Source organism: Oncorhynchus mykiss, chromosome 13 (genome assembly GCF_057628025.1).
Source record: "Oncorhynchus mykiss isolate SJ-2025 chromosome 13, ASM5762802v1, whole genome shotgun sequence".
NCBI classification, from domain to species: Eukaryota; Metazoa; Chordata; class Actinopteri; order Salmoniformes; family Salmonidae; genus Oncorhynchus; species Oncorhynchus mykiss.
In genome coordinates this window covers 16,524,584-16,548,888 of record NC_143034.1, presented here as the reverse complement: position 1 = coordinate 16,548,888, position 24,305 = coordinate 16,524,584, and the positions used below count along the sequence as shown (strand labels likewise).

Here is a 24,305-nt window from a genome sequence, read left to right as displayed (position 1 = left end):
AAAACTGATTGACGTTTTTAGCCAATACAATCTGCTCCCTATCAACTCCCTTTCCGTTTCACACACACACACACACACACACACACACACACACACACACACACACACACACACACACACACACACACACACACACATACACGGCTGTCACTTTGTGCCCTCGGTTCTAGACCGGTCCCTCACTCACACAGACACTCTTGAAGCCCGAGTAACGTTTTTTTCATGCATGGCAGCGAGGCAGGGTTTTCCCTCACCAGACACAACGCAGAGAGGTGCCATAGTATTAGCTAGCTCTGACAGACAGATTAGTCCACCCATTTGCTGCTTGTGTGTGTGCGTGTGCCTGTGTGTGTGTGTGTGTGTGTGTGTGTGTGCGTGTTCCTTAGTTCAAATGTGCGTGCACCATATCTGTGCCATAAAGTCGAATCAAATGCAATCTGAAATCTGACCTGAAATCTGACTTAATACAGATGCCGACTAGGCCCAACCATAAACCATAGCAAGACACTGCAGAGGCGTATAGGCCTACTCGTGACAATGATTCACTGACTAGAAAGAGACCTAGAGGAGGAGGAGGAGGAGGGCGGATATTGTCAGATATATGTCTGATGATGAAGTCTGGTTACACGGCTCGCAGACACGCCGGCGCGCATTCTGATTCGTGGTATATCAACGCCACAGGTCATGTCCTCGTGGAAGTCGGGACGCTCGTAAAATAGTGCCTAACAAGGCCACCGGTGGACTGTGTTTACACTGACAACCGGGCTCGAGTCACCATGTCCGTTCATGTAGTTTAAATAAGCATTAAATCCAACGACGCCAAGCGAATGTTGGGTAACGCGATGCGTTCTGAGGTCAAGGAGAAGCATTGGAAAATAGTTTTGCCCCCAATGCTTGGCCATGTTCTGTTATAATCTTCACCCAGCACAGCCAGAAGAGGACTGGCCACCCCTCATAGCCTGGTTCCTCTCTAGGTTTCTTCCTAGGTTTTGGCCTTTCTATGTAGTTTTTCCTAGCCACCGTGCTCCTACACCTGCATTGCTTGCTGTTTGGGGTTTTAGGCTGGGTTTCTGTACAGCTGAGATATCAGCTGATGTAAGAAGGGCTATATAAACACATTTGATTTGATTTGATGCTCAGGAGATTCACGCGGGAAAAGTTAGGCTATGCGTTGTTGATGGATGGTTAAGTGGATGATATATTTTCGATAGCTACACGAACGACTGAAACATTTTTCCATTAACTTCTTATAAAAAAAACAAGCATCTCGAAAAACATACATTTATTGTAGCCTTTTAAAACGTTGTTTACATTTAGGCCAAATGTTTCTCCTGTATGAATCATACTGCGTGAAAGTGGAATTGCACGGAAGTACATTTTTATAGTTTGAATATTTTGATAGCCTCGTGCAGATTCATTTGCCTATTTTTAAATGGTCATAGTGGCATATGCTTGTTCTATGAACGAAATGTGATCAACCTTCTTGAATTGTATTTGTTTGGTACATTCAATGAAAATAGGCCTTCACGAAAAATAAAAAATAATTTATATATAATATTTGTTATATTTTTATTTTACTAGGCAAGTCAGTTAAGAACAAATTCTTACTTTCAATGAACAGTGGGTTAACTGCCTGCTCAGGGGCAGAACTACAGATTTGTACCTTGTCAGCTCCGGGATTTGAACTTGCAATCTTTTGGTTACTAGTCCAACGCTCTAACCAATATAAAACTAGGCCTAAAAAGTAATTGTAGAGAGAGTTGTACTGGGTTCTACTCATGATCATGCTATTTATACAATTGTGATTTATGAATTCAAGTTATTAGTAGGTGAAGGATATTTGGATACGACAGAACAAATTAGTTTTTGAACACGTTGATTGTGAATCATAATTATAATTATAATGATTATTATCATTATTATTCACAATCAACATTTGCAAAAACTAATTTGTGCTGTCAAACTCATGAGCTATTATGCTTTTATCACATTTTCATAACAGTAATCGTTGTTGTTATTTTTGGCAAACTCATATGTTAACGTTGATTATATTTATTTGCTCAGAAATGTCTGTGCCTTTTTATCCTTTATTCTTCATTATCCTGCTGTTATTTTAGGTGCATAGGATGATAGACCGGTTAGTAGTCAGTCCCCAACATTTAATTACCCGGTTATAGACTGCAGCCTTAGCTTCCGAACAGAAACGACGAGAACCGGAAAAGCGTTGAGAATCAAACGCTGTTGGACAAAACACAGAACCCTCGGATTTTCTCACCTTATTATGCCACATGACGTCTCTTTCCTCCGCACCGGGCCGTGGTCCAAACATGAGCACAAGGGGACACCAAGTCTCTCTCTGGATGCTGAGGTTGCTTTTATGGCGGGATGTATCTCATAAGCCAAGGCCTAATATATATCCGAACTCTTTGATATGTTTAATTGCACGTATTAAAGTATGTGGCCGCCTTGTTCTAAGTGTTAAAGTATTACGATAAATCAAAATGGAAGAACAATAGCCCGTCGCCGGCCTTGGTCTTGCTGTTTCAAACAATGTTTCTTCTATATATTTCATTTGTTTTCTGTGTCACATCGGGAGGGGATGAGATTTCACTGACATTTCAGTGTTACGCGTTTTCCTGGCTTTTGGGAAAGGAGTCGGGGCTAAAGGGTAGAGGGTAAGGGGGTGGGTGGGGGGTCAACAAAAGGAAATGCTACACCTCTTGTCGTCTGTCAATTGTGGCCAAGTATAGGCGCCAGGGCCGAATGCTTGGTTGCGGTTGGAACCATTGGCCAGCCTATAGTGGAGAGAAAAGGGAAGGGAGCGAGACGAGAGATAATCTCATCCGCTCGCGATGTTTAGATTGGGACAGCGTCTTCTTCCCCGGGCCTTGAGCCTCGCGCTCTTTACAACGGCGGGTTTGAGAGGGTTAAAGGGAGGCCCGGGCTCAAAGTAAACACAATCTTTGTACTTAAAAGTTACTGAGAAGAGTGCACGTGTGATGACCGGTTCGTTTGTTTGTTTTGGACAATGACTATGGACAATTAGGTTATTTTCATAAGGTAAGATGCCTCCAATAACAAACACGATGGGAGACCAGACCATGGCTATAGGGTCTATGAATAAGGAACGTTTCCATGCGTAAAAAAAATACTTTCACAATCGAAGATTGATGTCTTGTAGCTTCCAAAAATGTGTCCTTTCTTTGCGCCAAAACGTTGGTCCGCTGCTGTGGTCTCAATTTCTGTTATTAGTGTTCTGATGAACTTAATAGGCCTACTACACCGCAATAGTTTATATCACGGTAAAATCACAAAACTTGTCGGCCTATCCGTGTTGTTGTTTGTTCTTACTGTATGGAGATAACGGTTATGTTTTCTTGCCGCATGCTGCGACTACAACAACACAGTGGTCAGATAACCAGTCAGCTGATTTGATTAATGGACATTTGCATCGTTTCTGCAGGTGGCTTTCCCTACGTCACTCAGTCAGGAGCGGCTGAACAGACTGGTCTGCAGTTTGCATTGACAGTTCTTCAATACAAGGCGGTTTAACTTTATTTCTTTATTCGGATAAAGGAGCATAACATAGTTTCCTTCCACAGTGACACGTTTTATGGTGTCATATGGTGTCATAAAAAAATGTACATTAAATAAACAAACGGCTTTGATAATGGATCATACATTGGTATAAGGCCTACTGTAATTTCATTATTAGGTCTTTCTATTTTCATGAATGGCATTTTGTTTCTAAAATCAACGAAAATATGCTTATTTTATTTGGAAATTGCTGTAGGAAGTATCCAGTGAAATAATATATTGATTTCCTATTAATTTCCGTTAAACAATAGGTTATTCTTCCGACTTTTATTCACTTTGACGCACTAACATAAAGTTAAAAAAGTTAGTTAAAAAAGTGATTATTGCATCCAAAAATTATTATTATAGAATAGGCATAATGAATCAACAACGGCAATATCAAGGCCAATAATAGATTTACGCTATATATATATATATATATATATATATATATATATATATATATATAGCCTAAAAAAATCAGAAACACTTACCTCACATTTTAATTCTCTATACTTTGATAGAAATAAACCCTTGGGTTTTTAAAATCTGTTTTCATCACACAAGCTCTGCTTTAGCAACGAGTTGTATTTTATATAATTGAAAATGATGCTCTAGTCCCATTTGAAATGTTGTCATGTCAACCCCCTTATTTGAATGCACTTGTTGCAGGTTATAACATTGCAATGTCTGGTAAATGGTGATGTTATGGTATATTAACAAAAATATATATAAACGCCACATGCAACAATCTCAAAGATTTTCCTGAGTTCCAGTTCATATAAGGAAATCAGTTGAAATAAATGAATAAAGCCCTAATCTATGGATTTCACATGACTGGGAATACAGATATGCAAAAGGGTAGGGGTGTGGCTCAGAACCAGTCAGTATCTGGTGTGAACCAGTCAGTATCTGGTGTGAACCAGTCAGAACCAGTCAGTATCTGCTGTGAACCAGTCAGAACCAGTCAGTATCTGCTGTGACCACCATTTCCCTCATGCAGCGCGACACATCTCCGTCGCATAGAGTAGATCAGGCTGTTGATTGTGGCCTGTGGAATGTTGTCCCACTCCTCTTCAATGGCTGTGCGAAGTTGCTGGATACTGGCAAGATCTGGAAAACACTGTCTTATACGTCCACCCAGCGCATCCCAAACGTGCTTAATGGGTGACATGTCTGATGAGTATGCAGGCCATTGAAGAATTGGGACATTTTCAGCGTTCAGGAATTGCGTACAGATCCTTGTGACATGGCCACCACCGCATGCTGAAACCTGATGAATGGCACGACAATGGGCCTCAGGCTCTCATCACGGTACCTCTATGCATTCAAAATGCCATCGATAACATGCAATTGTGTTCCTTGACCATAGCTCATACCTGCCCATACCATAACCCCACCGTCCCCACGGGGCACTCTGTTCACAACATTGACATCAACAAACCGATCACAGGAGGCCATAGACGTGTTCGGTGGTTGTGAGGCCTGGTTGGACGTAGTGCCAAACATTTGAGAGAAATAAGTTATTTGTGTGTATGGAACATTTCTGGGATCTTTTATTTAAGATCATGAATCATGGGACCAACACATAGGACCAAACCCAAGGGTTGGTGTTGCGTTCATATTTTTGTTCAGCCTGCTGTGTACACTCATTTGTAACACATTTTAATTTTCGTTAAGCATACATAAGATACTGCATTATAGACAAGCAGGCATATTTTTCTAAGCTACAATACATTCGGAAAGTATTCAGACCCCTTGACTTTTTACACATTTTGTTATGTTACAGCCTTATTCTAAAATTGATTCAATTGTTTTTTTTCTTCATCCCCACCAATCTACATGCAATACCCCATAATGACAAAGCAAAAACAGGTTTTTAGAATTGTTTTGCAAAGTTATTAAAAATAAAAAAATTAAGATATCACATTCACGTGTTTTCAGACCCTTTCAGACCCTCACTTTATTGAAGCACCTTTGGCAGCGATTACAGTCTTGAGTCTTCTTGGGTATGACGCTCCAAGCTTGGCACACCTGTATTTGGGGAGGTTACCCCATTCTACTCTGCAGATCATCTTAAGTTCTGTCAGGTTTGATGGGGTTCGTCCTGCACATCCCACAGCTACTTTGCCCCATTCATCTTTCCGTCGATCCAGACGAGTCTTCCAAAACATCTTGGTTTCATCAGACTAGAGAATCTTGTTTCTCAAGGTCTGAGAGTCCTTTAGGTGTCTCTTGGCAAACTCTAAGTGGCATGTCGTCCCTTTTACTGAGGAATGGCTTCCTTCTGGAAACTCTGGAGCTCTGTCAGAGTGACCATCGGGTTCTTGGTCACCTCCCTGACCAAGGCCCTTTTCCAAATTGCTCAGTTTTGCCAGGCGGCCAGTTCTAGGAAGAGTCCTGGTGCCTTCAAACTTCTTCCATTTAACAATGATGGAGGCCACTGTGTTCTTGGGGACCTTCAAGAAATGCAGATATTTTTTGGTACCTTTCCTCAGATGTTTTTTTTCTCTGACATGCACTATCAGCTGTGGGACCTTATATAAACAGGGTTGTGCCTTTCAAAATCATGTCCAATCAATTGAATTTACCACAGGTGGACTCCAATCAAGTTGTAGAAACAACTTAAGGATGTTCAATGGAAACAGGATGCACCTGAGCTCAATTTCAGGTCTCATAGCAAAGGGTCAGTTGTTTTTTTATTTTTATAAATGTGCAAAAATATATATATAAAAAAAAGGTTTTGCTTCCTCAATATGGGGTATTGTGTGTAGATTGAGGAGAAAAAAACTAACATTTAATCAATTGTGTATGGCAAACTATGAAAATTAAAATAAGGCCAGAAAACAAGTATCAATAATTTTTCATTATATAAATTATCTTTAGACTTGGTCTCAAATTTGCACTGTCCACTTCTGCTGCCCAATAAAGATGCGCGTAAAAGTGTGTGGTGGCGCGTCACTGTGTGGTGCGGTGCTCCAGCCTCCCGGGGTTGTTTGGACAGTGGAGCGGCGGTCGCGTCACTAATAGGACTAATAGTCCATTAGCCACAGTGGGAGACGCTATCTCACTGATCCGTGAAGTCTCCGCCTGGCCTGAGCCCACCGGCCAGACAGACACCCGACAGGCGCTCCAAAATAATGATTGTCAACAAGCAGCCTAAACTAGCCACGTAAATAGCTTCCCTTCTCGGATAAGGTGATCCTTTTCCGGACAGGTGCAAACACATATAGCCTGTTTATATTAAGACTATGATTGAGGAAGAAATGTAATCTGTTTACTTTCTCATATAATTGTAGACCTAAAAGCCACAGGCATATATTGGTAGGCTCATAATAATAATAGTCCTAATTATACTAAATCTATTTTTTAAACGAACATTTCTGCTGTCCTCATAATGTTTTCCACGTGTCATCTAAAATACCTAACTTTCTTAGTAGGTTATATGTGCACTGAAAACAGACGGGTTTGGCCATATCATAAGAAATGCAGTGCACGTGTTAATTTAAAATCCGGACTGAGCCATAAAGCTCTGTGACTGGGTCCTGCATGACAGAACCCTAAATACTGTAGGGTGACGCAACTCCTCTCTGTTTATACCCGCGCGTTGGGTGTTGTATAAATTGTGGCGTTGAATAGTTTACCTAATGGTACTTCTGTTTCTCCTATTCTGTCACGGAGCACGCCAGAGCCCGGTGACAAACGACCGACTTTTACCGGCAGAGGGGTGCCTGATTTATGTGGGAAATGGAACGGGAATGAAACATTTATAGGATGCAAATAATGATCCGTAAAAACATTAGCTTTATTTATACACAACGCAGAAAACATGTTATTTTGACAAATGCGTCCTCTCCATCCTCTATTTTTTTAAATACTCTATTTAAAAAAAATACTTCTAGGGGTTCAGATGACTCGATGGAGAATGAAGAAATAAACCAAATCCCGTGGGGATCACGGGTTTATATAGACAACGGGTTCTCTTCAATGTAAGCAGAAATTCAATCACCACGGAGTTTAAAATCATTAACAATGAATGCGCCCCACTTCCGTTGTTATCATTAGAAGTAAAAACATGCCGTTACGTTTTAGCACTCTGATAAATCTGTGCTGCTTCTGATTTAAGTAGGAATGTCCCACCACTCGTTGTCGTTTGCCAACTATTTAGTAGTTCGGGAATTATGACTGCCTATAGGCTCAGGTCGACCTGTTGATTATGCTACCCAGCTGTGACGTTTGGCCTAAAATGAGTAATGAATGGTACATTTAAAATGTTTTTAACGTCACTGCTGTCGGTTTAATCTTATCATAGCGGCTTAATTTTCCTAGGGCTTCCAAGTGCCCGGGGAAAGCCTTTATGATGAAATATATTACAGATAACTCTGGAACATGACTATGTCTCGCGCTGCTATCATATCTGTGTATTCTTCCTCCATCTTTAAAAAAGTGGTGTGTATGTCTCTCTCTCTCGCTCTCTCTCTGTGTGTGTGTGTGTGAGAGAGAGAGGGAGGGAGAGAGAGAGAGAGAGAGAGAGAGAGAGTGTGTGAGTGAGTGAAGGACGGTCTGTATATAAACTCCACGGCATTAGTGCCTAAAGGGGACGATCGCTCCATCACAGCTCGAGACAGCCGCATTCCCCCTCCTACCATTAGCGCACGAGAGCCTCGCAGTTATCAGCTCTCTATCTGGTAAACAGTTCCTCCTGGCTGCCGCTCAGTGGTCGCCAAGGCTGTCTGTTTTACAACCTGCAGCGGATCTTACCATTAATTATGTCCTAGGCTTGGAGCCTCTGGATCCCCCCTGGTCTGAGCGCCTCACCTCGGACACGAGGAGGAGAGTGAGTCGCAGGAGACTGCTGACTCGGGCGGCTAGGCCATCTGTGGGTGTCAGGAGAGGACGGGGCGGGGGGAGATGATACGCAGTGAATCGATCTATTCAAATTATCAAGGTTTTTATCTGACATCTTTAGCAAGACAAGTCCATTTAGGATCCTCGCGAAAAGCGTCTATTACATCCATTTCTCTCCTCGCGTTGCATTCCATAAGGAGACGGGAGACAGGGAGAGGGGCACGGTTTAGTGTGTAAAAAGTTCCCCTCCTCATATGTTCATTTGTTTAGGTGTCGTAAAAGTTCTACTCATACGACCTCTATCTTCTGCCACATGATAAATTAACTTTGAATGTGAGAGTGTATACAGTCAATGGTTTCCCCACATTTCTACGACAGATTGTTTTCCCATGTTTTATGGCTTGGAGGCAGGCATCAGCTTTTGGACTGTAGGCCTGTGGGTTTTCCTTGGCCTCTCTGAAGAAAAAAACACTCAACTTAATTATAATTATGTTTTAATAACATTAAATTGCTATTCTGCATGTTGATCTAGGATGAACCCACTGGGCATGCTCTGGTTGAATCAACGTTGTTTTTTTTTTTACGTCGTTTCAATTTAATTACGTTGAACCAACATGGAATAGATGTTGAATTGACATCGGTGCCCAGTGGGAAGCAGCTCATTGTGCTTTCAAGACAACTGGGAACGTGGGAAAAAACGAGGTCAAATCGTGACGTCCTAGATCTACAGGTCGGAAAGTCGGAGATCTAGAAAGATGTCCGAGTTTGTCGCTTAGAATTCTCAGTTGGATGACCTTTCAAAAGAATTTGTCCAGTCGGAGCTCGTTTTTTCCCACAAGTTCCCAGTTGTCATGAATGCACTAAATTCGGAAGTCGGAAGTCAAGTTCCTAGTTGTTTTGAATGCGGCATCATATCTGTTTTACGCAATACATCTTGTGCGTTAGCCTATGTATGACCCATGTCTTCGTTCTTTTTGAATTTGCAAAACAATATTTGTAAGATTTGTCATAACAGCATAAATTACATGTTATGATTAAACATGTTTTATTGACACCAAGGTTTTGACGTGGATCAGATGCGCCTGCGTCTTGGGAGAGCAACCTGATTAATTTAAAATCAACATCCTCGACGTTGTACTCTAAATTGAATATTTGGACAACATATTTGACATTAAAGACTACAACCTGTTGTATTCTCTCTTGGCCGTGCGCGTGGTTTAAAAATACAGATTATGGTTTGTAATCAACTCGGCTATGTGCTTGCTTAATAATACTCAATTCCATCCTCGGCCTACCAGCTGGCATTAGTGCACAATAATCATTGCACATTTTTACAATTATTATCCAACATATAATATACACTGAGTGTACAAAACATTAGGAACAACTTCCTAATATTGATTTGCACACCCTCAGAGCAGCCTCAATTCATCAGGGCGTGGACTCCACAAGGTGTCGAAAGCGTTCCTCAGGGATGCTGGCCCATGTTGAATCTAATGCTTCCCACAGTTGTGTCAAGTTGGCTGGATGTGGTTTGGGTGGTGGATCATTCTCGGCACACTGTGGAGCGTGAAAAACCCAGCAGCACTCAAACCGGTGCGCCTGGCACCTACTACCAAAACCCGTTCAAAGGTACTTGAATCTTTTGTCTTTCCCATTCACCCTCTGAATGGCACACAATCCTCCTTTAACCTGTCTCCCCCCCATCTACATTAATATGAAGTGGATTCACCTGGTCAGTCTATGTCATGGAAAGAGCAGGTGTTCCTATTGTTTTATACACTCTGCGTGTATAAAGAAAAATCTTGTTTAATAATTGTAAACATGTAGAATAATTATCGTGCACTACTTGGATTATAGGTCTATTATCCACTATCAATGGCCGCTTTACGCACTCAAGGACTCATCACTCGGTTTCAGATAACTGCGCGTCTCTGGGGCTACATGCACGCTCATCCCCCTTGACCGTCCATTTACCCCCCTCGAAGATTAAGTGCTGTTCTGACAATGAACATCGCGTGCCGCTGCCATGCAGTCCATGAACGAGTCCCTGTGTTTACCGAGAGGAAGGGCCTGTTTCCGGTAGCTAACAAAACACAGCACCGTTGTTCCAGCTAGGCGGGGAGGGCCGGGCCAGGGGAGAGCAGAGCCGGACGGACACGACCAATAGATCACCCTCCGCTGCGACCCCGGGCAGGACAGGAGTTCAGCCCCGGGGAAGCCCTGGACAAGCCGGGTCAAGGGCCCCACCGCTGCTCATGGGAGTTTGTCATCCTTACGAGGGAAGCCTGAGAGTCGCGGCATGACAGCTGGGCTGTGTTTTCCACAGGCCAGGTTTCTCTCTCAGCTCTTAAATGGGTCATGGCATATACTCTTACAGAAGAGTTTTATCTGGGTTTATAGTCCTACTAACAGGTTTCTCTCTCAGCTCTTAAATGGGTCATAGCATATACTCTTACTGATCAGTTTTATCTGGGTTTATAGTCCTACTAACAGGTTTCTGCCTCTCAGCTCTTAAATGGGTCATGGCATATACTCTTACAGATTAGTTTTATCTGGGGTTATAGTCCTACTAACAGGCTTCTGCCTCTCAGCTTTAACATCATAACAGTGTGGATAATCTGGCCACATGATGTGTTGGTGTTTGTGGCTTAGTCTCATGATGAAACCTAGTCATTTATCTCTATAACTGAGGAAAATAAGTTGAGGATCATTTGTGAACAAATCTCAATTAAAAGCATATGCCTATGTAATTCACTCTGTGCTCAACTGTGCTCAGTACACTTTGAGTCCTTCAAGCAACCAACCATGTTTATTATAATGAAATAGGCTCTATCATTATCTATACTGAACAAAAATATAAACACAACAATTTCAACGATGTTACTGAGTTACAGTTCATATAAGGAAATTTGTCAATTTAAATGAATTCAATAGGCCCTAATCTATGGATTTCACATTACTGGGCAGGGGTGCAGACATGAGTGGGCCTGGGAGGGCATAGGTCCACCCACTTGGGAGCCAGGCCCAGCCAATCAGAATGAGGTTTTCCACACAAAAGAGAAATTAACATGAAATGAAAATGAAAAGATCTGCCAACAGCTCTGGTGGACATTCCTGCAGTAGGTCTGCTAATTGCACGCTCCATCAAAACTTGAGACATCTGTGGCATTGTGTTGTGTGACAAAACTGCACTTTTATATAATGAAATATGTCCTGTCATTATTATAATGAAATAGAGGGGGAAGATTAACATGACCTATCTGTTGATCTACCTCTTCTTCTCTCTGTCTCCATCAGCACCGTCACTCTAGGTCCATGTCTGATGAAGTCTGTGTGTGTACCTGTCTATCAGTGTGTGTGTGTATCAGGTATCAGGAGGGAGAGGCATTCTGTTTCCTTGTGATAGAACCCGATCTTGTAACCCAGCCCAGACGTTGTCCTAATGACACTGTAATACCATGGTAATTAGTCCTCAGACAACTGTAATGATGTTGGCTCACACTCAAATGGAAAGGTGTGTGTTTTTCCCATCTATGCAGAGATTAGTCTGTAAGTTGAGGATGCCAGATGCCATGCATTTATTTTAGTGTGTGTGTGTGTGTTTGTATGTACTGAATTGTTAAGTGTGTGTGTGTGTACTGCATTTTTAAGTGTGTGTGTGTGTGTGTTTGCGTGTACTGCATTGTTAAGTGTGTGTGTGTGTGTGTTTGCGTGTACTGCATTGTTAAGTGTGTGTGTGTGTATGTGTGTGTGTGTCTACTGTATTGTTAAGTGTGTGTGTGCTGCGTTGTTAAGTGTCTGTGTGTGTGTGCTGCATTGTTAAGTGTGTGTGTGTGTGTGTTTGTTTACTGCATTTAAGTGTGTGTGGGTACTGCATTGTTAAGTGTGTGTGTGTACTGCATTGTTAGGTGTGTGTGTGTACTGCATTGTTAAGTGTGTGTGTGTACTGCATTGTTAAGTGTGTGTGTGTACTGCATTGTTAAGTGTGTGTGTGTACTGTATTGTTAAGTGTGTGTGTGTACTGCATTGTTAAGTGTGTGTGTGTGTACTGCATTGTTAAGTGTGTGTGTGTGTGTACTGCATTGTTAAGTGTGAGTTTGTGTGTGTGTACTGCATTGTTAAGTGTGTGTGTGTGTGTGTGTGTATGTGTGTACTGCATTGTTAAGTGTGTGTGTGTGTGTGTACTGCATTGTTAACTGTGTGTGTGTGTACTGCATTGTTAAGTGTGTGCGTGTACTGCATTGTTAAGTGTGTGCGTGTACTGCATTGTTAAGTGTGTGTGTGTGTACTGCATTGTTAAGTGTGTGTGTGTACTGCATTGTTAAGTGTGTGTGTGTACTGCATTGTTAAGTGTGTATGTGTGTGTGTGTGTGTGTGTGTGTGTGTGTGTGTGAACTGCATTGTTAAGTATGTGTGTGTGTGTGTACTGCATTGTTAAGTGTGTGTGTGTGTGTGTGTGCGTGTGTGTGTGTGTGTGTGTGTGTGTGTGTGTATACTGCATTGTTAAGTGTGTGTTTGTGTGTGTACTGCATTTTTAAGTGTATGTTTATGTGTGTGTGTACTGCATTGTTAAGTGTGTGTGTGTGTGTGTGTGTCTACTGCATTGTTAAGTGTGTGCGTGTCAACCCCATGAGACAGGTCATCACAAGCTGACAGATCTGTGTGTTATGTGGCCGGGCCAGGGCCACATGCACACACACACGTACACACACACGCAAAAACACACACACATTTTTTACATTTGAGTCATTTAGCAGAAGCTCTAATTTAGAGCATTAATATTAAGATATACTACATGACCAAATGTATCTGGACACCTGCCTGTCCAACATCTGTATGTGGACACCTGCCTGTCCAACATCTGTATGTGGACACCTGCTCGTCCAACATCTGTATGTGGACACCTGCTCGTCCAACATCTGTATGTGGACACCTGCCTGTCCAACATCTGTATATGGACACCTGCCTGTCCAACAGGAGTTTTTCATGGTTCAGATGTTGGACGAGCAGGTGTCCACATACAGATGTTGGACGAGCAGGTGTCCACATACAGACATCTGTATGTGGACACCTGCTCGTCCAACATCTGAACCATGAAAAACTCCTCCTCTTCCAAACTTTACAGTTGACACTATGCATTCGGGCTGGTAGCGTTCTCCTGGCATCCGCCAAACCCAGATTTGTCTGTCAGACTGCCAGTTGGTGAAGCGTGATTCATCACTCCAGAGAACTCGTTTCCACTGCTCCAGAGTCCAATGGTGGCGAGCTTTACACCACTCCAGTCGATGCTTTGCATTGGGCACGGTGATCTTAGGCTTATGTGCGGCTGCTCGGCCATGGAAACCCATTTCATGAAGGTCCCGATGAACAGTTATTGTGCGGACGTTGCTTCTAGAGGGAGTTTGGAACTCTTTAGTGACTGTTGCAACCGAGGACAGATGATTTTTACGATGCTACGAGCTTCAGCACTCCGCGGTCCTGTTCTGTGAGCTTGTGTGGTCTACCACTTCGCAGTTGAGCCGTTGTTGCTCCTAGACATTTCCACTTCACAATAATAGCACTTACAGTTGACCGGGGCAGCTCCAGAAGGGTAGAAAATGACGAAGTGACTTGTTGGAAAGATGGCATCCTACGATGGGGCCACGTTGAAAATTACTGAGCTCTTCAGTAAGGCCATTCTATTGCCAATGTTTTGCTATGGAGATTGCATGGCTGTGCGCTCGATTTTCTACACCTGTCAGCAACGGGTGTGGCTGAAATAGCCGAATCCACTAATTTGAAGGGGTGCCATGGTGAAGCTAGGTGAAACAACCACATATTACACTCATAGTCAGTACTTTTCCTCATTAAAGAAGTTATCAGTGTTAGTAGGAAAACAGAAGTTAAGTTAATCTTTATTTTGAATTTTTTTTGTGGGCGGGATGTCTTATTTAAGATCCTCTTTGAAGAGGTAGAGTTTCAGACTTTTTCGGGAAGATGGGCAGGGACTCTGCTCTCCTAGCATCTGGTTCTGCCATTAGGGTGCCAGGACAGAAAGAGCTTTGACTGGGCTGAGCGGGAGCTGATATCCGGTAGTGGTGGGAGGGCCAAGAGACTAGAAGTGGCAGAACAGAGTGCTCTGGTTGGGATGTAGGGTTTAAGCACAGCCTGAAGGTAGGGAGGGGCAGTTTCTCTTGCTGTTCTGTAGGTAAGCACCACTGTCTTGTAGTGGATGCGATCTTCAACTGGAAGCCAGTGGATTGTACTGGGTGACATGGGAGACCACATGCATGTACGTCTTGTGAGTCAGATCTGGAGAGCGTCTAGTGAGTCAGATCTGGAGAGCGTCTAGTGAGTCAGATCTGGAGAGCGTCTAGTGAGTCAGATCTGGAGAGTTTCTAGTGAGGCAGGTCTAGTGAGGCCGGTCTAGTGAGGCAGGTCTAGTGAGGCAGGTCTACAGAGTGTCTGGTGAGGCAGGTCTAGTGAGGCAGGTCTACAGAGTGTCTGGTGAGGCAGGTCTACAGAGTGTCTGGTGAGGCAGGTCTAGTGATGCAGGTCTAGAGAGTGTCTGGTGAGGCAGGTCTAGAGAGTGTCTAGTGAGGCAGGTCTACAGAGTGTCTGGTGAGGCAGGTCTGGAGAGTGTCTAGTGAAGCAGGTCTAGAGAGTGTCTAGTGAGGCAGGTCTAGAGAGTGTCTAGTGAGGCAGGTCTAGAGAGTGTCTGGTGAGGCAGGTCTACAGAGTGTGTGGTGAGGCAGGTCTAGAGAGTGTTTGGTGAGGCAGGTCTAGAGAGTGTCTGGTGAGGCAGGCCTGGAGAGTGTCTAGTGAGGCAGGTCTGGAGAGTGTCTAGAGAGGCAGGTCTAGAGAGTGTTTAGTGAGGCAGGTCTAGACTCTAGAGAGTGTCTGGTGAGGCAGGTCTACAGAGTGTCTGGTGAGGCAGGTCTGGAGAGTATCTTGTGAGGCAGGTCTAGAGAGTATCTAGTGAGGCAGATCTAGAGAGTATCTAGTGAGGCAGGTCTAGAGAGTATCTAGTGAGGCAGGTCTAGAGAGTATCTAGTGAGGCAGGTCTAGAGAGTATCTAGTGAGGCAGGTCTAGACTCTAGAGAGTATCTGGTGAGGCAGGTCTACAGAGTGTCTGGTGAGGCAGGTCTGGAGAGTGTCTAGAGAGTGTCTAGAGAGTGTCTGGTGAGGCAGGTCTGGAGAGTGTGTAGAGTGTGTCTGGTGAGGCAGGTCTGGAGAGTGTGTAGAGAGTGTCTGGTGAGAGGTCTGGAGAGTGTGTAGAGAGTGTACTGGTGAGACAGGTCTGGAGAGTGTGTAGAGAGTGTCTGGTGAGGCAGGTCTGGAGAGTGTGTAGAGAGTGTCTGGTGAGACAGGTCTGGAGAGTGTGTAGAGAGTGTCTGGTGAGACAGGTCTGGAGAGTGTGTAGAGAGTGTCTGGTGAGGCAGGTCTAGAGAGTGTGTAGAGAGTGTCTGGTGAGACAGGTCTGGAGAGTGTGTAGAGAGTGTCTGGTGAGGCAGGTCTAGAGAGTGTGTAGAGAGTGTCTGGTGAGACAGGTCTGTACATGATCATGACATGCTGAGGTGTGTTTGTATTTTGTGGAAGGGAAATCTGATAGGTGGAGCCACTCATTGAATCCCTTTGACATTCCTGCCCATCTGAAAGAATGCCGTTATTGTTAGAGAGTTTAGTTTGGTGTTCAACCGAACTAGACATAAATCAATCAATCAATCAAATGTATTTATAAAGCCCTTCTTACATCAGCTGATGTCACAAAGTGCTTTACAGAAACGCAGCCTAAAACCCCAAACAGCAAGCAATGCAGATGTAGAAGCACGGTGGCTAGGAAAAACTCCCTAGAAAGGTCAGAACCTAGGAAGAAACCTAGAGAGGAACCAGGATCTGAGGGGTGGCCAGTCTTCTTCTGGGTGTGTCGTGTGGAGATTATAACAGTACGTGGTCATTAAGGCCAGATTGTTCTTCAAAATGTTCAAGCGTTCACAGATGACCAGCAGGGTCAATAATAATCATATCGGTTGTAGAGGCTGCAACAGGTCAGCACCTCAGGAGTAAATGTCAGTTGGCTTTTCATAACCGAGCATCCAGAGGTCGAGACAGCAGGTGTGGTAGAGAGAGAGAGAGAGGGGGGAGACAGAGGGAGAGGGAGGGGAGACAGAGGGAGAGGGAGGGAGGGTATAAAAGCTCCATCTGAATCACTGCAGGAATGCCAGGATGTGGCCACCATTTTGTTTTTGACAGAACACACACAGCTATGTTTTACTATACTTGTTGGGACCAACAATTGATTACCATTCAACATCCTGTTTTCCTTTACCACTAATCCTAAACCTAATTCCCTGCCCTAACCCTACCTCCTAAACCTAACCACTAACCCAAATTCTAACCATAAACTTAACCCCTAAGACTTAAATAGCCTTTTTGCCAGTGAGGACTGGCAAAATGAACCACAAGTATAGTTAAACATGTGCACACACACACACACACACACACACACACACACCGTTTTTTATTGCTATCCTTGTGGGGACAAATGTGTTCCCATCCAAAATCTTATTTACCCTAACCTTGACCCTTAACCCCAACCCCAACCCCAACCCCAAACACCTAACCCTAAAACTAAACCTAACCATAACTCCTAAACCTAAACCTAACCATAACTCCTATACCTAAACCTAATCGTAACTCCTATACCTAAACCTAATCGTAACTCCTATACCTAAACCTAATCGTAACTCCTAAACCTAATCGTAACTCCTAAACCTAATCGTAACTCCTAAACCAAATCGTAACTCCTAAACCAAATCGTAACTCCTAAACCTAAACAGTAACTCCTAAACCAAATCGTAACTCATAAACCTAAACCTAACCATAACTCCTATACCTAAACCTAATCGTAACTCCTATACCTAAACCTAATCGTAACTCATAAACCTAAACAGTAACTCCTAAACCTAATCGTAACTCCTAAACCTAAACAGTAACTCCTAAACCTAAACAGTAACTCCTAAACCTAAACAGTAACTCATAAACCTAAACAGTAACTCCTAAACCTAAACAGTAACTCCTAAACCTAAACAGTAAATCATAAACCTAAACAGTAACTCATAAACCTAAACAGTAAATCATAAACCTAAACAGTAACTCATAAACCTAAACAGTAACTCATAAACCTAAACCTAATTGTAACTCCTAAACCTAATTGTAACTCCTAAACCTAATTGTAACTCCTAAACCTAATTGTAACTCCTAAACCTAATTGTAACTCCTAAACCTAATTGTAACTCCTAACCTAATTGTAACTCCTAACCTTATTTCTAACCCTAATTGGAACCCTAACCCTAAACCTAAGTCCTGAGCCTAAAATAGCATTTTTTTCTCATGTGGATCTTCAAATTATTTTTTGGATGTCTAGTACCCACAAGGATAGTTAAACAAAAACACACACAGAGGAAGGGCTGTACAGTGAACACACCGGGTCACATTTCATATAGAGAGACATTCCCTTGGGGTCACTTGGCAACCAGGCATACATCCCTGACCTCTCCTTCCACATCACACTGCATCGTGTCCTACGCTAGAGAATAGAATAGGATAATGTCATTTCATTATAACTGATTGCTTGTTTAATTAGTTTGCCATTTGAGTGAAATTGGAATACCTGGTTTTGGATGCTGATGTGGGCTTATCTAAAGGAAGGAAGGGAGAGCTGAGTGGAGGTCTTTATGATAAGATAGGGAGAACAGTGTGATCTTTATGTAAAGGAAGGGAGAGCTGAGCGGTGGGCTGAGTGGAGGTCTTTATGATAAGACAGGGAGAACAGTGTGATCTTTATGTAAAGGAAGGGAGAGCTGAGCGGTTGGCTGAGTCCCTCAATAGAGTGTTGATCTACCAGCGCTGAGTCCCTCAATACAGCAGGTGTAGATCTGCCAGCGCTGAGTCCCTCAATACAGCAGGTGTAGATCTACCAGCGCTGAGTCCCTCAATACAGCAGGAATAGATCTACCAGCGATGAGTCCCTCAATACAGCAGGTGTAGATCTGCCAGAGCTGAGTCCCTCAATACAGCAGGTGTAGATCTACCAGCGCTGAGTCCCTCAATACAGCAGGTGTAGATCTGCCAGAGCTGAGTCCCTCAATACAGCAGGTGTAGATCTACCAGCGCTGAGTCCCTCAATACAGCAGGTATAGATCTACCAGTGTTTCGATATAAGTCATGACTCATGAATGACGTATAAAAGGAAGTAGCAACCTAAATATAGCTCTCTTGTAACGAACCTCGTCCTCCTCTTCTGAGGAGGAGTAGTGAGAAGGATCGGAGGACCAAATCGCAGCGTGGTAAGTGTCCATAATGTTTATTTAAAAAAATAAACTGAACACTACGAAATACAAAACAATAAACGTGAAATGAACGAAACAGTCCCGTGTGGCGACTGACACGGAAGACAAACACCACCACCCAAAACTGAAACTCAGGCTACCTAAGTATGATTCTCAATCAGGGACAACAATTGACAGCTGCCTCTGATTGAGAACCAAACTAGGCCGAACTCAAAAATCAACATAGAAAAACAAACAGACAACCCACCCCAACTCACACCCTGACCATACTAAAACAAAGATAAAATAACAGAACTATGGTCAGAACGTGACATCTCTAGCCTTCATATAGTTCCCTGTCTTAATATACCTCTCTAGCCTTCATATAGTTCCCTGTCTTAATATACCTCTCTAGCCTTCATATAGTTCCCTGTCTTAATATACATCTCTAGCCTTCATATAGTTCCCTGTCTTAATATACCTCTCTAGCCTTCATATAGTTCCCTGTCTTAATATACCTCTCTAGCCTTCATATAGTTCCCTGTCTTAATATACCTCTCTAGCCTTCATATAGTTCCCTGTCTTAATATACATCTCTAGCCTTCATATATTTCCCTGTCTTACTATTCCTCTCTGGCCTTCATATATTTCCCTGTCTTAATATACCTCTCTAGCTTTCATATAGTTCCCTGTCTTAATATACCTCTCTAGCCTTCATATAGTTCCCTGTCTTAATATACCTATCTGGCCTTCATATAGTTAGTTCCCTGTCTTACTATACCTCTCTAGCCTTCATATAGTTAGTTCCCATTCTTAATATACCTCTCTGGCCTTCATATAGTTAGTTCCCTGTCTTAATATACCTCTCTAGCCTTCATGTAGTTAGTTCCCATTCTTAATATACCTCTCTGGCCTTCATATAGTTAGTTCCCTGTCTTAATATACCTCTCTAGCCTTCATGTAGTTAGTTCCCATTCTTAATATACCTCTCTGGCCTTCATATACTTCCCTGTCTTACTCTGTACCCTGCCTCTCTCATGTTCTCAGGGGCCCTGAGGTGAGGACAACATGTTTTTGTTGGGTGGCGTTTGGACTAACTGAGCACGGAAAAGAACAGGTGGTGAGGTGTTGAGCAAGAAGTCTGATCAACCTTGGTTACAAACACTTTGTGTGTTTCTCTTAAAACATCCTTTCGTGTTTATTTCATTTACTGATCATTTGGTTTTGAGCTTAATACAAAATGCCTGCCAGTAACAAGAGGAAAGGTTGATGCAAGTTCACAGCTTTGTATCCATGGCGATGAAGACTATTGTGTCTTTGCTGTCCATATAACTAAGCCATTCAGGCTTAGCCGTTGTGTTTGGGGGTGTGTGTGTGTTCATAGTGTGTGTGTGTGTGTGTGTGTGTGTGTGTGTGTGTGTGTGTGTGCATATACTATGTGTATCTCTGTGTGTATGTGTGTGTATCTTATTTGAAATGCTGACTGCATGACCTCTGTAGGGGTAAACATTTCAGCGGGAGAGAGACAGGCTGTTCCTCTCCCCCTGTGGCGTCCCAAATCAAAATGATGACTTGTTTTCGGAAGAGACCAGACTTCTCGTACATCAACCGCCAACGCTGTAAATAACAGACTCACTCACTCACGCTCAGGGCTCGTGTTTTTGGTTTCGGTCAAAGAAGGATTTCTTGAGAATGTTTTTGTGTATATGTATGTACACTGTGTGTGTATATGTGTATCTATATATATGTGTGTATGAGAGAGAGGGGGGGGGGGGGTCAGAGCGTGTCCACTGACCCACTGACCTTGGCCATGGGAGGGAGGGGGGCATCCAGCATGTAAAGGTGTACTGCCACCTAGTGGAGGAAATGCTCTTAGGACGTTCCCTCATGTACCTCTCTCTCTCTCCCTCTCTGTCCCTCATCCAGACCCCAGACTACCCCAGGTCCCAGGGGCGGCTCGCTGGCAGAGAAAGAAATCATCTCTGTCGCTCTACTCTGGTCTGGACAGAGCTGCTCCTCTGCTACACATTGGCCTGGAAGTGGAGGAGAAGGAAGCCTTGCTGGTTCCCAAGAGAAAGTGACCCTCATGGCCTAGAAATCTAAATAACCGGTGGCCATGTTAGCCTTCACTGCAGCTGGCACGGAACACAACAATGAACCGATCCATCACGGGGTAGAGGTCTGCTGGTACAGCTCAGGGACCAACGTATCCTACTATCCTACCTTATATGCTGGCCTATGGTAAACTATCCTAACTTATTATATATCCTACCTTATATCCTGTCCTATGGTAAACTATCCTAACTTATTATATACCCTACCTTATATCCTGGCCTATGGTAAACTATCCTAACTTATTATATACCCTACCTTATATCCTGGCCTATGGTAAACTATCCTAACTTATTATATATCCTACCTTATATCCTGGCCTATGGTAAACTATCCTAACTTATTATATATCCTACCTTATATCCTGTCCTATGGTAAACTATCCTAACTTATTATATATCCTACCTTATATCCTGGCCTATGGTAAACTATCCTAACTTATTATATATCCTACTTTATATCCTGGCCTCGCTACATTTATAGCCTCACTACTGTATATACCCTGTCTTTTTACTGTTGTTTTATTTCTTTACCTACCTATTGTTCACATAACACCTTTTTTGCACTATTGGTTAGAGCCTGTACAGTGCCTTGCGAAAGTATTCGGGCCCCCTTGAACTTTGCGACCTTTTGCCACATTTCAGGCTTCAAACATAAAGATATAAAACTGTATTTTTTTGTGAAGAATCAACAACAAGTGGGACACAATCATGAAGTGGAACGGCATTTATTGGATATTTCAAACTTTTTTAACAAATCAAAAACTGAAAAAATGGGGCGTGCAAAATTATTCAGCCCCTTTACTTTCAGTGCAGCAAACTCTCTCCAGAAGTTCAGTGAGGATCTCTGAATGATCCAATGTTGACCTAAATGACTAATGATGATAAATACAATCCACCTGTGTGTAATCAAGTCTCTGTATAAATGCACCTGCACTGTGATAGTCTCAGAGGTCCGTTAAAAGCGCAGAGAGCATCATGAAGAACAAGGAACACACCAGGCAGGTCCGAGATACTGTTGTGAAGAAGTTTAAAGCCGGATTTGGATACAAAAAGATTTCCCAAGCTTTAAACATCCCAAGGAGCACTGTGCAAGCGATAATATTGAAATGGAAGGAGTATCAGACCACTGCAAATCTACCAAGACCTGGCCGTCCCTCTAAACTTTCAGCTCATACAAGGAGAAGACTGATCAGAGATGCAGCCAAGAGGCCCATGATCACTCTGGATGAACTGCAGAGATCTACAGCTGAGGTGGGAGACTCTGTCCATAGGACAACAATCAGTCGTATATTGCACAAATCTGGCCTTTATGGAAGAGTGGCAAGAAGAAAGCCATTTCTTAAAGATATCCATAAAAAGTGTTGTTTAAAGTTTGCCACAAGCCACTTGGGAGACACACCAAACATGTGGAAGAAGGTGCTCTGGTCAGATGAAACCAAAATTGAACTTTTTGGCAACAATGCAAAACGTTATGTTTGGCGTAAAAGCAACACAGCTGAACACACCATCCCCACTGTCAAACATGGTGGTGGCAGCATCATGGTTTGGGCCTGCTTTTCTTCAGCAGAGACAGGGAAGATGGTTAAAATTGATGGGAAGATGGATGGAGCCAAATACAGGACCATTCTGGAAGAAAACCTGATGGAGTCTGCAAAAGACCTGAGACTGGGACAGAGATTTGTCTTCCAACAAGACAATGATCCAAAACATAAAGCAAAATCTACAATGGAATGGTTCAAAAATAAACATATCCAGGTGTTAGAATGGCCAAGTCAAAGTCCAGACCTGAATCCAATTGAGAATCTGTGGAAAGAACTGAAAACTGCTGTTCACAAATGCTCTCCATCCAACCTCACTGAGCTCGAGCTGTTTTGCAAGGAGGAATGAGGAAAAAATTCAGTCTCTCGATGTGCAAAACTGATAGAGACATACCCCAAGCGACTTACAGCTGTAATCGCAGCAAAAGGTGGCGCTACAAAGTATTAACTTAAGGGGGCTGAATAATTTTGCACGCCCAATTTTTCAGTTTTTGATTTGTTAAAAAAGTTTGAAATATTCAATAAATGTCGTTCCACTTCATGATTGTGTCCCACTTGTTGTTGATTCTTCACAAAAAAATACAGTTTTATATCTTTATTTTTGAAGCCTGAAATGTGGCAAAAGGTTGCAAAGTTCAAGGGGGCCGAATACTTTCGCAAGGCACTGTAAGTAAGCATTTCACTGTAAGGTCTACTACACCTGTTGTATTCAGCATTTCACTGTAAGGTCTACTACACCTGTTGTATTCAGCATTTCACTGTAAGGTCTACTACACCTGTTGTATTCAGCATTTCACTGTAAGGTCTACTACACCTGTTGTATTCAGCATTTCACTGTAAGGTCTACTACACCTGTTGTATTCAGCATTTCACTGTAAGGTCTACTACACCTGTTGTATTCAGCATTTCACTGTAAGGTCTACTACACCTGTTGTATTCAGCATTTCACTGTAAGGTCTACTACACCTGTTGTATTCAGCATTTCACTGAAAGGTCTACTACACCTGTTGTATTCAGCATTTCACTGTAAGGTCTACTACACCTGTTGTATTCGGCCACGTGACAAATACACTTTGATTTGATTTGTTTCACCTGTCCTCCTGATTGTCTCCTCCCCCTCCAGGTGTCGTTTGTTTCCCCAGTGTATTAATCCCTGTGTTTCCTGTCTCTCTGTACCAGTGTATTTATCCCTGTGTTTCCTGTCTCTCCGTACCAGTGTATTAATCCCTGTGTTTCCTGTCTCTCTGTACCAGTGTATTTATCCCTGTGTTTCCTGTCTCTCCGTACCAGTGTATTAATCCCTGTGTTTCCTGTCTCTCTGTGCCAGTTCATCTTGTATGTTCCCAGTCAACCAGTGTGTTTTTCCCGTGCTCCTGCATTTGCTGTTCTGCTTTCTCTAGTCCTCCGGGTTTTGACCCTTGCCTGTTCTGGACTCTGTACCTGCCTGCCTTGACCACGAGCCTGTCTGCCACTCGGTACCTCCTGAACTCTGATCTGGTTTTGACCTTTGACCTGTCCACGACCATTCTCTTGCCGACCCCTTTTGGATTATTAAACATCTTAAACTCCAACCATCTGCCTCCTGTGTCTGCATCTGGGTCTCACCTTGTGTCATGATGATCCTAGCCTGTGGTAAACTATCCTAGCCTATGGTAAACTATCCTAGCCTATGGTAAACTATCCTAGCCTATGGTAAACTATCCTAGCCTATGGTAAACTATCCTAGCCTATGGTAAACTATCCTAGCCTATGGTAAACTATCCTAGCCTATGGTAAACTATCCTAGCCTATGGTAAACTATCCTAGCCTATGGTAAACTATCCTAGCCTATGGTAAACTATCCTAGCCTATGGTAAACTATCCTAGCCTATGGTAAACTATCCTAGCCTATGGTAAACTATCCTAGCCTATGGTAA

The 24,305-nt window shown here is 43.0% G+C and overlaps 1 long non-coding RNA gene across 1 annotated transcript; it reads left to right on the top strand.

The window, feature by feature from the left end:
- Positions 1–2,685: 2,685 nt before the first annotated feature.
- On the top strand, positions 2,686–23,960 carry LOC149978746 (uncharacterized). Its single transcript, XR_016485714.1, has 3 exons — positions 2,686–3,060; positions 20,664–20,978; positions 23,790–23,960. It is a non-coding gene; the product is annotated as an uncharacterized LOC149978746 (long non-coding RNA).
- The last annotated feature ends 345 nt before the right edge of the window (positions 23,961–24,305 follow it).